This window comes from Rhipicephalus microplus, chromosome 10 (assembly GCF_043290135.1).
Source record: "Rhipicephalus microplus isolate Deutch F79 chromosome 10, USDA_Rmic, whole genome shotgun sequence".
Lineage (NCBI taxonomy): Eukaryota > Metazoa > Arthropoda > Arachnida > Ixodida > Ixodidae > Rhipicephalus > Rhipicephalus microplus.
In genome coordinates, this window is record NC_134709.1 from 34,246,040 (window position 1) to 34,258,859 (window position 12,820).

The following is a 12,820-nucleotide window of genomic DNA, read 5'->3' on the forward strand; positions in this document are numbered from 1 at the left end:
CGGTCCTTAGAATTACTTGTGTGTGCCTTCTCTAGAAAAAAGGCACACATACAAAACATAGAGGTGTTGTTATGGTGCCTCAGATATGCGCAATAATTGGTCCTTAATTGACAATCGCACAAGTATGAACACTGAAACTTGAGCAATATTGGTGGGCGCTGCGGATGGGGTTGGCCGTTTGAGGTATAGCTTGCTGTTAAGGGTATCATTACGGCGGACAAACAGACAAATGTACAGACAGACAGACCAAAATTTTTGCGTCAAAGTACCCCAAGAAAGTACCCCGGTAGATTGTCACTATCCCTCAAGAGGAAGGCATATAACAGCTGTATCTTGCCGGTACTCAGCTACGGAGCAGAAACGTGGAGACTTACAAAGAGGGTTCAGCCTAAATTGAGAACGACGCAGCGAGAAATGGAAAGAAAAATGGTAGGTGTAACTTTAAGAGACAAGAAGAGAGCAGAGTGCATTAGGGGACAAACGGGGGTTAAGGATATCATAATTGAAATCAAGAAGAGGAAATGGACATGGGCCGGGCATGTAGCGCGTAGACAGGATAACCGCTGGTCATTAATGGTAACTAACTGGATTCCCAGAGAAGGCAAGCGGGTTAGGGGGAGACAGAAGGTTAGGTGGGCAGATGAGATTAAGAAGCTTGCGCGTATAAGTTAGGAGCAGGAAGCACAGGACTGAGTTAACTGGCGGAACAACATAGGAGATGCCTTTGTCTTGCAGTGGACGTAGTCAGGTTGATGATGATGATGACCACAAGAAAGACTATCGTCTCTAATAACACTGCACAACGACCGGTCACATAGCAACGCTCTAATCGAGAAAATCGTTCTTCAACTCTGGATAGTTTATAGGGGCCCCTTACAGAGGAGCGCGAGCTCCACCTGGGTTAATTTGTCTGGCAGTACGGGTTCTGCAATGCCACGCGACGAGCACCCGCACCGAAAGGCGACGACTCTTCCGAGCGCGTCCGAAACGCTCCAGGGAGCACGCGTCCCCAATTCGACTCGCGGTAAACAATGGGATCGTCGTCGGGCGGCGGCTGAGGGACGTTGAGCATTCGCCTCCACGAAAGCGCGTCGAAATAGGCCCTACTACACACGCTGGGCCAACGTTAATGAAACCTTCGAACGACGCCGTCGTTGCGCGATCCCGGGACGCCGTACTCGGAAGATTAGCGCGGCATGTGCCACGAACTGGAATGCATACATAAACTACCGTAAGTTAGTGAGAACACACAATAGTTGCAGGGACAGCGTTCGCACCACGTCAGTGTACTACGCTTGAACCAATACGCAAGTCTTCGTTCACGTCAGCTCGACTCGTTCGAATCGGGTCGAGTAGGATGTGGTGGTGAACCCACAACAAACCGGCCAGCTATTTTAAATAATTTTTTTGCCAAACTGTTAGTGCCGAGCGAACTGCATCCTTTGCGTAAGAAGCCACTTGCCCCTCTCAAGAGGGGGGCAAGTGGCTAAGGGGAGCAAGTGGCTAAAGGGGGGGGGGGGGGATGGCTAAAAGAGCCACTTGCCTCCCTCAGGCCACACTAACACTGCACCCCCTCCCCCGAAAGCTAAACCAGCGCCCCCCCCCCCTCCCTTCACCCAGCTGAGATGCGACAGCGGTTTGCACCCACCACGACAAAATCCTAGCGACGTTCTTAAGTTATAATCGGCTATAAACAATCAAACGGCCAACCACTCACGTGTTCGACGGGGAAGACCGACGAGTCGCTCTTCTCGAGGTCGGCATTGGGCTCGCGAAAGAGGCGTGCTCCGCGGGCCAGGACACAGGGCGAGTGGCACACGCATACGTCTTGCTAGGCGTCGTGCACGGGTGGCAGCTAACACCGCGGAGATCGGTGCCGTAACAGCTGCTGCTGCCGCCGAGACGCGGGGGTTGTCCCCAGAGGCGAGCGCGACACCGGGAGGACCGCGCCGGCGTCGCATGCAAACGGCAGCTGCGACCCTGTGTAATTGCGCCGGTATGGCTCGGCGGCTGCCGCCCAAACGCGTCCCGAGCAAAAAAATAAATACAATAAGGAGCGCGGCATCGAAAGACTGCGAGGCGGAAATCGCGAGAGGCGCAGCTTCTATGTAACGGCGCGCTATATAGAATGCCAGCGGGAAAGCGATATATCGCGCACCGGGCGAACGAGGTGATTCTGCAGGGGTGATTCTGCAGCACAGGACACAGAGGTGATTCAGCAGCACAGCACACAGAGGTGATTCTGCAGCACAGAGGTGATTCTGCAGCACAGGACAAACGCTTGCCCTTCAAATCGGTGTTCTTTCTCTTTCCTGTGTCGAAACCACGCCAGTGTAAGATTATGAGCCAACTAGCTTAGCAATTGAACTTTCTTAAATGTGCTTAAATTGAGCATTATTTTGCGACACTTACAGGATCGAACGAATATTAATGCAGTGTTGAGTATACGATACATCTAGCCTTCTCCGTGGTGTATTACAGGCTATAAGGTCAAAACCTGACAGCCAAGTACTCGAGGGCGCAGGTTCGATTCCCGCTCACAGCGGCCGAAATTCGATGAGGTCAAAATGAAATGAAGAAACAGAAAACGTTGCGTGCGCACTGAATAAGCCGAAACAGTCAAAACACATTCAGAAATTATCCGTTTCACGGGAAAGCTCCCTGGGTGGATATGGGCCGGTGACGTAGGACAACGTCGTCATATTAAAATCCGGACTTCATCAATATGGCACGCGTTAGATTCGACGGATCTTAAAACGAAAAGAACGCAACATTCGTTCCGTAAAGGACAGCACAACGTACTGAATTATGAGGACTCGAAACAGCGCAGGCGCTGATCGTTTCCGCAAGGTGTCCCTGTGGTCCTCCAGAATGTTGCTGGACAAATTGGAAAGTCTCACGTCACAGGCTAGGCATCAGAAGGCGGCCCCCGCACCATACACTTTTGTATACAAATAGGTTCCGCAGTCCTTAACATTTCTTACCTTTAACTGGCATTTAGCTGGAATTCAAAGAACATGCAGCACTTATGGCGAGCTAGGCGAGTGCCCCGTTATGGTAGGATATGACAAGGCATGCACCAACGTCGGTCAAGACCGGTGTTTGTACTTCCCCGAAAAGCCGTGTCCACGATCCAGTTCACCAAGTAGAGCAGAGCAACGAGGTACGCTTTCTAACCCATTTCAAGCTCATAATTTAAGTTCAGCCCCATTCTCAAGGAGCGGTCAGCGATATCGCGTTTTTAATAGTTCCCAGCCATGACCGCACCCTTCAAGACAAATGAAACCCGGATCAAGGGAGACAATATTTACCTTCCAAAGGGAGTCAGCCGCTGACGCAGGCGTCTGTTCAGTGGAAAAAAAAAACTAGCAAACCACTCGCGAGGTCCCAGACGTGCACAGTACGAAGAAAGCGAATCCGGTCTAGCTGGCCACCAGAGGAAGAAGCAGCAGCAACAGCAGCAGTCGACCGGGCCCCGCTCAAAAGAAACTCGCCGGGCGAAATAAGCACGCGGCCAGACCGACTTGGGAAGATTTAAAGAACGTCCGCTTCGCAACGGCTTCCACGCAACCCGTCAAGCTCTGTTTGCAGGCGACAAACGGGTCTGGGTGCTGGGCGAGGCACGCCGGCCATTCGCTTTCGGCCGAGCTCGGCTTGTACAACCTATAGCGTGCGCCCGTTGTAGAGACACGAACTACATGCGTCGTATAGCGCTTTCTGCTTGGTTCTTCTCACGGTTGAATGTTGTAGGCGCTACAGAAACGCTCTCCTCCCCCACCCCCCCTTCGTGAACGTCAGTGTCTCTTACGCCTCGTCCGGCTATAGTTGCTTCGGCACACGATAAGGGGTTGTAGGAAAACCACTTTGCGAACGCTCGTGTTCGTTAGGGGACCTGCGATAAGGAAAGCCGCTATTTCTAAAGCTCTCACTCGGAACTATAGCCCTCGCAGGTAGCACGATGCTGCATCATGTTACGTAATTGTCAAACTTAAGCTTCATGCAGAGGCATAGTGTAACGCGGGTATCGAATCGCGGATCGATTGAATTCCGAGCACGAGATCTATCACACACGTCCTATAGATGGCGCGTTACTAACTCGCAGGCGAAGATGATACGCTATACACGAGTGGTTTTTTGCGTTTTCACGGAATGCGTCCGTCGCGGAACAGAATAGAAGCCGAAGCTTCTTCGTAGTTGGCTGACCTACCATGGGTTCCAAGAAGAGTCAAGCAAGCGCGTATATAGGGGCCAAAAGCCAAAAGCCGCTTCGCCAAAAAGATGCTCAACAGCATCTTCGCGACACTTTCGCTACGTCAGCGGCAATCAACAGCACCGCAGCATCCTAGAAGCAACCCTCCCTTAAATGACCTGTCTGTTTTCTGAACATGGGTGCAAACAATTTGCACCTTTCACTTTTTAACGCGACGCGGTTTTTTGGCATCTGCGTCTACGTGTTTGAGCCTCAAGGGCAGATATGAGCACCGCTGTTATCAGTGGCGATATTTACACGGAGTGATACCTATAGCTAACGGAACGCCGTTCGAGAAACGCCGCGATAGCGTTGATACTGCCCTGAAAATAAAAATGTGACGGTCATAGTGCACACAAGCGCTTCGCGTGAAAACTGCCAACAATGCACTACGCGGCAGTAGAAAATTGAAAGGCCAGCGAATAATAACAAATAGAGCCGTTTCCGGCCTAGCACTGCGGTCGACGGTAGATGGCGCACCGCTCCAGGTGGCGCAGGCAGGCAGTTAGGCCTAAAGTCCCTGTAATTTAGCTGGGCCGCGCTCGCGTGGTCCACAAACTTTTGTGGTTTACCGCACGTAAGCCACTGTGTCAATAAAGGTGTAAAGTTTCTATTTCATCTAGCGTGTTTTACGTTCTTTCGTCACTCCATGAATAGAAGAGCCGTATTAAGTCACGCGCTTCGGATGACGCAATATATATAGGCCCCTTCATTGTCGCCTCCTTTAACCCTGCTGACGTTTGAGAGATGTTCGCAAACAAGACAAGTTGCCAACAAAAAAAAAGGATGCCATACAAAAGATTAGGCTTTATATAGCACTCAAAAACACGGCTATTTACAATGACTAAGCTACCACTGGCGTTCGAGATCGTTTGGCTAACGTCGACTGAATTTGTCCCACGCTTTGTTCATCGGCCATGATGGGCTTCGACTGTAACTCGAGTCATAAGCAGACCATCCAGATTATACATTAAATACCAAACTATAAGCGGAAGTGCAGCGATGGCATCGGGAAACGGCTAAACCAGCGGTGCGAAAGCATACGACACTCCCTATAGTCAAGCCATCGAGCCATTTGTACAGTACCGTCCACTGTTGAAGGGAACACTACAATGAGCACCGTTCAAATTGTAGAACCTCTAGTAGCAAGTGGATAAGTAAACAATGCTTATACTGGGCACTAGTCTGTCAAAAGGAGTCAGAACAACCAGTCATCACAAGTTTCGCGTGAGTCTAAGCCACTGTGCTTCTGCAAGAGAGCGAAATACAAATGTGCTGCATACGCAAGTGTTCCCTTCAACAGTGGAACCGACTGTACACATACTGGGCCGTATATACATACACGCAAACGACGCGTTATAGTGTACTGATGCGTCACCGTGCGCACTGAAGCGTCAGCGTACGTATATGCACGCCATGCACACTCGACGACAAAGGTAGAAAACACGCGAATCCGAGGGCGAGCGCGGTGTCTGCACGCGCCGAAACGCACACATTCGATCACCCCTGATTGCGGTCCGAAAAAAAGCAAAAAAAAAATACTCCTACAACACAGCGCGCGCTTGTTTCCAGGAAAGGCGCTCACACAAGCGACACGACTCGAGGAGGCGCACGCTTTTTTTTTTTTTTCGTCTTACGGGGATTTCCTCACCTAATTCGGCGCAATGGCGAAGCCACTCAAGCCGTGTGCAAATGTATGGAACAAAGAACGCGATTTTTCCAGTGACGCTGCCCCGCAGTATATAAAGTGCTCAGCTCCGAACAGCGGAGAATCAAGCGTACCAACTCGGCCACCTCAAGCTCTACATAGCGAGACTGTTCCGAACACTCGAGAAATTGATTCAGCCCACAGACATGTAGAGATATTGTACACAGCAACGGCATGCATTTCTGAACTCCGCGTCGCCTGTGGCATGTACAGACGGGTTCACAGTTAAAGGGAACACTTTCGTGTGCACCATGTCGACATTTCGCTCTCTGGCAAAAGCATGTGTGGCTTAGATCTGCATGGACTATACTGCTCGTCGACTGTTCTGTGTCCTTTTGATAGACTAGTGTCATACACAATGGTTTTTTTATGTCTACGTGCAGTTGTGAGGCCCGCAATATGACAAGTGCTCACCAGAGTGTTCCCTTTAACAGTGGACGGTACTGTACATAAAGAGAGCACGGTCCTTTCAGCACAGGCACCGATTTATTTACATACACAACACGAACGCGTACGCAACTTCCCACCAACAAAGCGCCGCGCATTTAAAGACTATAGCGCGTCGCGCCTCATCGCGTTCGCACGCACGCACGCACGCGGTCCCAAATTTAGTTTTGCGATCACAACGTCGCCATTTCGTCCTCGTTCACTTGTTCCGCGCCACTTTCACTCCAGTCCCTCTCCCCATTCTCATCCGATAAGGCGCAAAAAACAAGCGCGAAGCGAGTACGATAGAGGGCGTTGGGAAAACCTCCGAGAACCTGCAATGAAGCGGCTTATACAGAATTAGCCGCGGCTACGACAAGTGAGCTGTATCACACCGCGGCCACTCCAGGAGCCAACGACAAGCTCTATTTGTGTCGCGAACACGTGGTCGCGTACCACAAAACACCGCCGCCGAAGCGTCCGAGTACAGTGCCCGTGGGAACAGTCCTTCCTTTTCCTCGGCACGGTACGTGTACACGAACGACTCGAGGTGTGCGTGGAAAGGCTTAGCGCTGCAGAGCGCGCGCCATCTGCAGCACGTACACGAACGAGCGCCGACCTCTCCCACAGGAAACGGAAGGAAGTGACCGAGTGGAGACGCGCTAATTCGGCCCCCCTTAACAGAGCGTGCATCGCGGGCATGGTCGAGACGCGCACGCGATGCAAAAACCGCGCGCGGTCAGTCTATATAGAAGAGCGTATACGTGCATGCACGCGGTCTTTGAAGCTGCATGCTTGCGGAAGTGTAACCTTAAGGCGGCCACTCCGAAGCACGCCAGTGAATCAGTTCGGGCTATAGAGTTAGTAAACTGTCCTTTTTTGCCCGTTTGCTGGGAGAATGTCCGTTATTAACGGAGAGAGCAAATGCTTAACTGCGCAGTTTCGCCTAATCTACGTTACCTGCCTAAGGAACAATTTAGGTTTGTGTATTTTCTGAACGTCTCTCTCTCTCTCTCTCTCTCTCTCTCTCTCTCTCTCTCTCTCTCTCTCTCTCTCTCTATGTCTGTCTGTGTCTGTGTGTCTGTCTGTGTCTGTGTGTGTGTATCTCTCTCTCTCTCTCTGTCTGTGTGTGCGTGCGCGTGCGTGTGCGTGCGTGCGTGTGCGTGTGTGTGCTTGTGTGTGTGTGCGTGTGCGTGTGTGTGTGCGTGTGCGTGTGCGTGTTTCGCTTCCTTGAAGGCACTGGGTATTGTAAAAAAAATTAGACATCGTGATGTTGACGCCCTATACACGGGTTGCACGAAAAGTAAGGTTCCATATGAACTACAGCCTCGAGGGAAGGTGCTATATACCTAAATGCGACAACAGTGTCCTGAACGCTGCAGTGGCTCCACCTCTCTGGAGAGCACCCGTACGCTATTCGTCACGTGGCTGAGTGTTCGCTTGGCAGCCGTCAGAGATGGAATGCGTTGATCGCCGCTCCCGCCAAGTACGAGGTTCAAACTATAATCCGTTTCCTCCACGTACGGAAGTTACGCCCCATGGAGATTCAAAGGCATATGACCGAGCTTTGTGGTGAAGAGAGCATGTCCGTTCAGCATGTCAACTTCTTGTTCCAGAGAGGCAAAATCATCGTGTTGCAAGACGGCAACGAAGAGAAGTTGTTGGACTATATCGTCACGGGAGACGAAACGTGGGTGTTTCATTACAACCCCGAAACAAAAACAACGATGTCGTCATTGCACTGACGACAGAGCGATGCCATGGCGTCAGGGTGCCGTAGTGATGATTAGAGTGATGCCATGACATCACTCTGGTTCACCACTAGCAACATTAAAGAGCGACGACGAAGTCCAAGCACAGAGCACATGCTTCCTCAACGGGTTGGCGGGAGACTTCTTCGACTCGGGAGTGCAAAAGCTGCAACACCGTCTTCAAAAACGTGTCAAAAAAAAAAAACAGAAACTTTATGTTGAAAAAAATACACGAGTGTAAAGTTTTAAACGATGTATTATTAACAATTAATGTTTTACATTTGTAAAAGATGTGAAAACTTTACTCTTTGGTGGAACCCTCGCGGAACATAAAAAAACATTGAACACTCACGGAAAATGCGAACGCCGCCAGGTTTCTTGCGTCAAGTCCGTATCCGCCGCACCGGCCTATCGGCGCAGACACTGAAAGAAATGCACACAATGCGATAAGTCTCACGGGCGTACATATACATGGTAAAGCAGACGCTGAACAAATTGCTACATGGTATTGCTAGCTAGGAAGGATCCGATTCGCTATACTATTCTTCGTGCAAAAGTCACGACACCGTGAATAAACATGAGGGTATGTAAAGAAAATACCTCCAGCGCATGCGCAAATTAGTATGCACTCCATGGTGCTCAGAGAAGATCGCTCCGCTCACGGAAGACGCTGCTTCGTTCGCATCCCGCTCAGATTACGCGCATCCGGTCATTTAAAAATGCATTTATGAGCGCCCTCAGAGAACGCAGGTAACTATAGACTACGCAAAAAGGCAAAGAAGTGAATCCTTCTAACCAACACGGAGACTTACCCCGGTGAATTCCCAAACGCTCCTCGAATCGACTTGCACCCTTCACTTGACCGAGTTGAACACTGCGCCACAGCTCGGCTGAAATTGACGCTGTGCTACTGAAGAATTGCAGCAGATTATCGCAGATGTAAGTGACTTGCCGTGCCTATAGAAGGCGCTCTCATCGGCTTTCTCAAGTGAAGGTGAAGCGTTGAGTGAAGGGATGTTGTTCTGAAGCGTTGAGTGAAGGGAATAACTGGAGTTATTCGTTTATGTATCAGCAGACAACAATGCAGTAAATACGCGCTTAAGATGAAGTGTGACCTAATGCTTTAGAAAGCCTAAACTGGAGCTTCTACAATCACCCCGATACATAGTTGCTTTAGTGTTTAGCATACGTTGTTTACATGATCCCGTTTAACTGGGGTGAAGTACACATAGGTCAGTCCGGAAGGTGCATCAATGCTCGTCTTAGAGAGCATTATTCATCTTTGAAATGTTCACAAAAGGAGGCCCTAAAACTGCTACTGCACTTTTTTGGCAGAACGCCCTACCTGCGTGAGTTTTTGTTTTCTAATGGGTGCACGTGCGTTTTCCCCCCTCTCTCTCCACGCCCTCTTTCTTGTCCCCATTTCCCCACACCCAGCGCTGGGTAGCAAACCGGATGCAAATATCTGGTTAACCTCCCGGCCTTTATTTCTCTCTCTCTCTCTATCTCTCTCTCAGGAGCATATATAGCATCTCGCGCTTCAATGCAGAAAGTGCGGTTGCTATATCCTGTTTTTCAGGACACTGAAGTCGTTTTTCGTAGTAACAATCAACTAACTCGTAAGGTGATTGAAGCACTTCATACAATAAAAAGAGATCAGTGCGTGAGCAAACCTTCGGTGTTGCTATAGATGAAAAGCAGTTTGCCCTTCTGGATAATGTTTCCGGATAATCTTTCTGCTTCGATAAATGACTGTTCTTGCGTTGCCATGGTTGTCCTTTTGCCTTCACACGGATCGGTTATCTTTATTTGGTACATTAATATTCCTTCTTTTTCAATAACTTTTTTAGGGGTCAAGCTCCCTATGGCGTCACCCGTTCGTCTCCCGTTATCGTTTGTAACCACCAGTGGCACATACCCGAGAGAGCGGGTATGCGTTACAGGGGGATAGACTTTTAGGAGCGAAGCTCCTTAAGCCGTGGGTCGAGCATCTTCGATGTATGTAGTAGGTAGCTACCTCTCGTATAGTTCTCGGGAATGTCCACTAGACGGCGGTACTTGTATATAATCAATATATGATGAAAGGATGCGAGATGGTGGCACTTGGAGTGTTCACTAGACGGAGGGACATACAGACGGACAGATCGACCCACGGTTGGACGGACGGATGGACGCTTCGCCCCCCTCATCATTATTCAGTCCGTGGATATGCTGCGATTTTTTTTTATTTAGTTGCGAGTAAGCGCTTGTCCTGTGTTCATTTGTGTCTTACTTCGTGCGCTTAAGCCACAGCTATACCGTGCATTCCAAACAACTAGCCCTAGTGTCCATTCTGTTGCAACAAGTTGATCCCCAAACAACACTCCAGAGGCCTGGCGCATCGAGAGCAGCCTACCATTTCGCGTGCACGCACACTTGAGCAAGGAAGCCGGGAGTGGTGTCCGAGCAGAGGCTTCTTCGTGAATGCCGACGGCTTAATAGCGAAACGCTCCGTGCACACACCCGATACTTTCGGATGTGGGACAACCACTGCCTGCTTAGTGCATGTGTGTGCCGCATAATCCGCAAATCCTGCCATTAAATTTTTTATTGCGGTCTAAGTAACGGCTCGCCAACGCGTGGTCTTCGCTAATCCTCTGCATTTATTCTCCCCGTTCTCACTAGCCGAGACCCAGTAGAGGGCGGTGAGCCCCAGCATAACCCACGGGCAAAGACGTGGTCACGTCAACGACTAGGCGTAGAAGCGGATCGCACCAAGCTCGGGTCATTGGTGCAGGAAGTCGCAAGCGATGAGCAAAAAGGGGAATACTGAGGCCCTTCACTCAAACCCAGACCTGCAACAGCGCGAGTAGCCAGCGAAAGGACTGAGCTAAATTATATACACACACAGCATGGCTATCTATACATGCACACGGACAGACTTGTGGCATCTTCGGCTGGCGGCACCAGTGGCGTTTTCCGTGCACTCGTGCCGTTCCGTACGTTCGTCTGGGCACCACGCGTGCAGTGCCGCATGTTCGGCTGGGCCGGCCACGACACGAGTGCACGCCACGGTGGCACCGCGGAGGTCGACGGTGGAGCGTGCTGCAATCCCATCAGCCCGCGCGCGCTGGTAGACGACGCGGTGACGTTCCATCATTGCAGGCGTAACTTACAGCTGGCGCTGCCGCATAACACGGCCGGACGGGACGAAAAAGCGTGCGTAAGCTTACATCTTCTAACCGTACTCGCACAGTGCTACTCTTGCTGCCAGGATTCCACTGGACACCGCAGGCGATGCGAAAATTACCGTAAACTTCGTCGAGTTGGTACAGAATCGATGCAGCACAACCGCCTGGAGAACAGATGCGCACCCAGTGGACACGTATAGCGTCTCGCAAGTGTATCTCGTTGTTTGATTTTCTGTTGTTTGCTCTCTTATTAGCAATACAAACAGGACGCTGGAAATTGTCGTCTGCTAAATGACGTCTCTCGCATACAGCGCTGCTGTAGCGGATTCAAATTTTGTGGTTCACACGTTCGGCTGGCCCATAGCGAGGCGTATCACGCCTCGCTATGGGCCAGCTTGTATTACGCGAGTATATACAGGATTTTTAGGGGCGAAGCTCCTTATAGCGGCACCCGTTCGTCCCCCGTAGTATGTAACAAGTATAACATTTTGACCTCCAAGGTGGTGCCGGTGAGAGACTTCTTCTGTGCGTTGTTCAACAATAAAAAATAGTGCTCAATGTACATGTCAATGGCTGCTAATGGGGAATGAGAGACAGGAGCATTCGGCTTTTAGTTAACGCGCAGGCTGCGAACACCATTAGCAGCCATTGGCATGTACATTGAGCACTATCTGACAAGAAAGGGTTGCTACGTTATACTCGCTGGGTGTAACCTCCTTAGCTTTCGAAAGGTTTAGCGAGCGTTGAGCCGCAGTGCCATGAATACAATGAACTTGTATATACCATGAATGAACTCGAGGTGGTTAAAAATGGGAAGTAGATACGAAGCGCAAGCCGTAAGAAAGTAAAAGCCGAATTCTCCGCCTCTCATTTCCCATTAGCAGCCATTTTATGTACATTGAGCACTATCTGACTGAAAAAGTTTGCTACGTCATACTCGCTGGGCGTAACCTCCTTGGTTTTCGAAAGGTTTGGCGAGCGTTCGGCCGCAGTGCCATCAATACAGTGAACTAGTATATACCATGAAGTCGAGGTGGTTAAAGGTGGGAAATAGTCCCGAAGCGCAAGCCGTAAGAAAGTGTGCGTGTGCCACCTCTCGTTTAGTCCTTGGAATGTCCCCTGGATGGCGGTGCTTCTATATGGGGAATATATGATGAAAATATGCGAGATGGTGGTACTTGGAGTGTTGAATAGATGGACGAACGGACACATAGACAGATGCATGGATGAACGCATGAACGGACGCAGGGACGGACGCACGAACAGACGCACGCACGGACGGGCTGATGGACGGTCACACTGACGGACGCATGGACGGACGGAAGCAAGAACGAATGGACGGACGAATTCTTCGCCCCACTCTCCATCATTCACTCCGTGGATATGCTGCCATTTTTTTTTACCCAGCGGAAATATCGTAGACATCATGAGTGTCATCATAACGTGATCGAAAGTATGCAGAAAGACGCCCACGAAGACTTCAAAACGTGACGCCGTGCACATCCGGGACACCTTC

At 50.3% G+C, this 12,820-nt stretch overlaps 1 protein-coding gene across 2 annotated transcripts in view; it reads right to left on the reverse strand.

Moving 5' to 3' along the window:
• The window catches only part of LOC119181259 (uncharacterized), a 280,549-nt gene that overhangs the window by 184,885 nt on the left and 82,844 nt on the right, over nucleotides 1-12,820 (reverse strand). Inside the window, exon 2 of one of the 2 annotated variants that reach the window (XM_037432460.2) lies at nucleotides 8,487-8,557. The exons of the other annotated variant lie outside the window; for it this stretch is intronic. The gene's annotated coding sequence lies outside the window, so the exon portion shown is untranslated. The remainder of the gene's footprint in view (nucleotides 1-8,486; nucleotides 8,558-12,820) is intronic. 2 annotated transcript variants of the gene reach the window in all.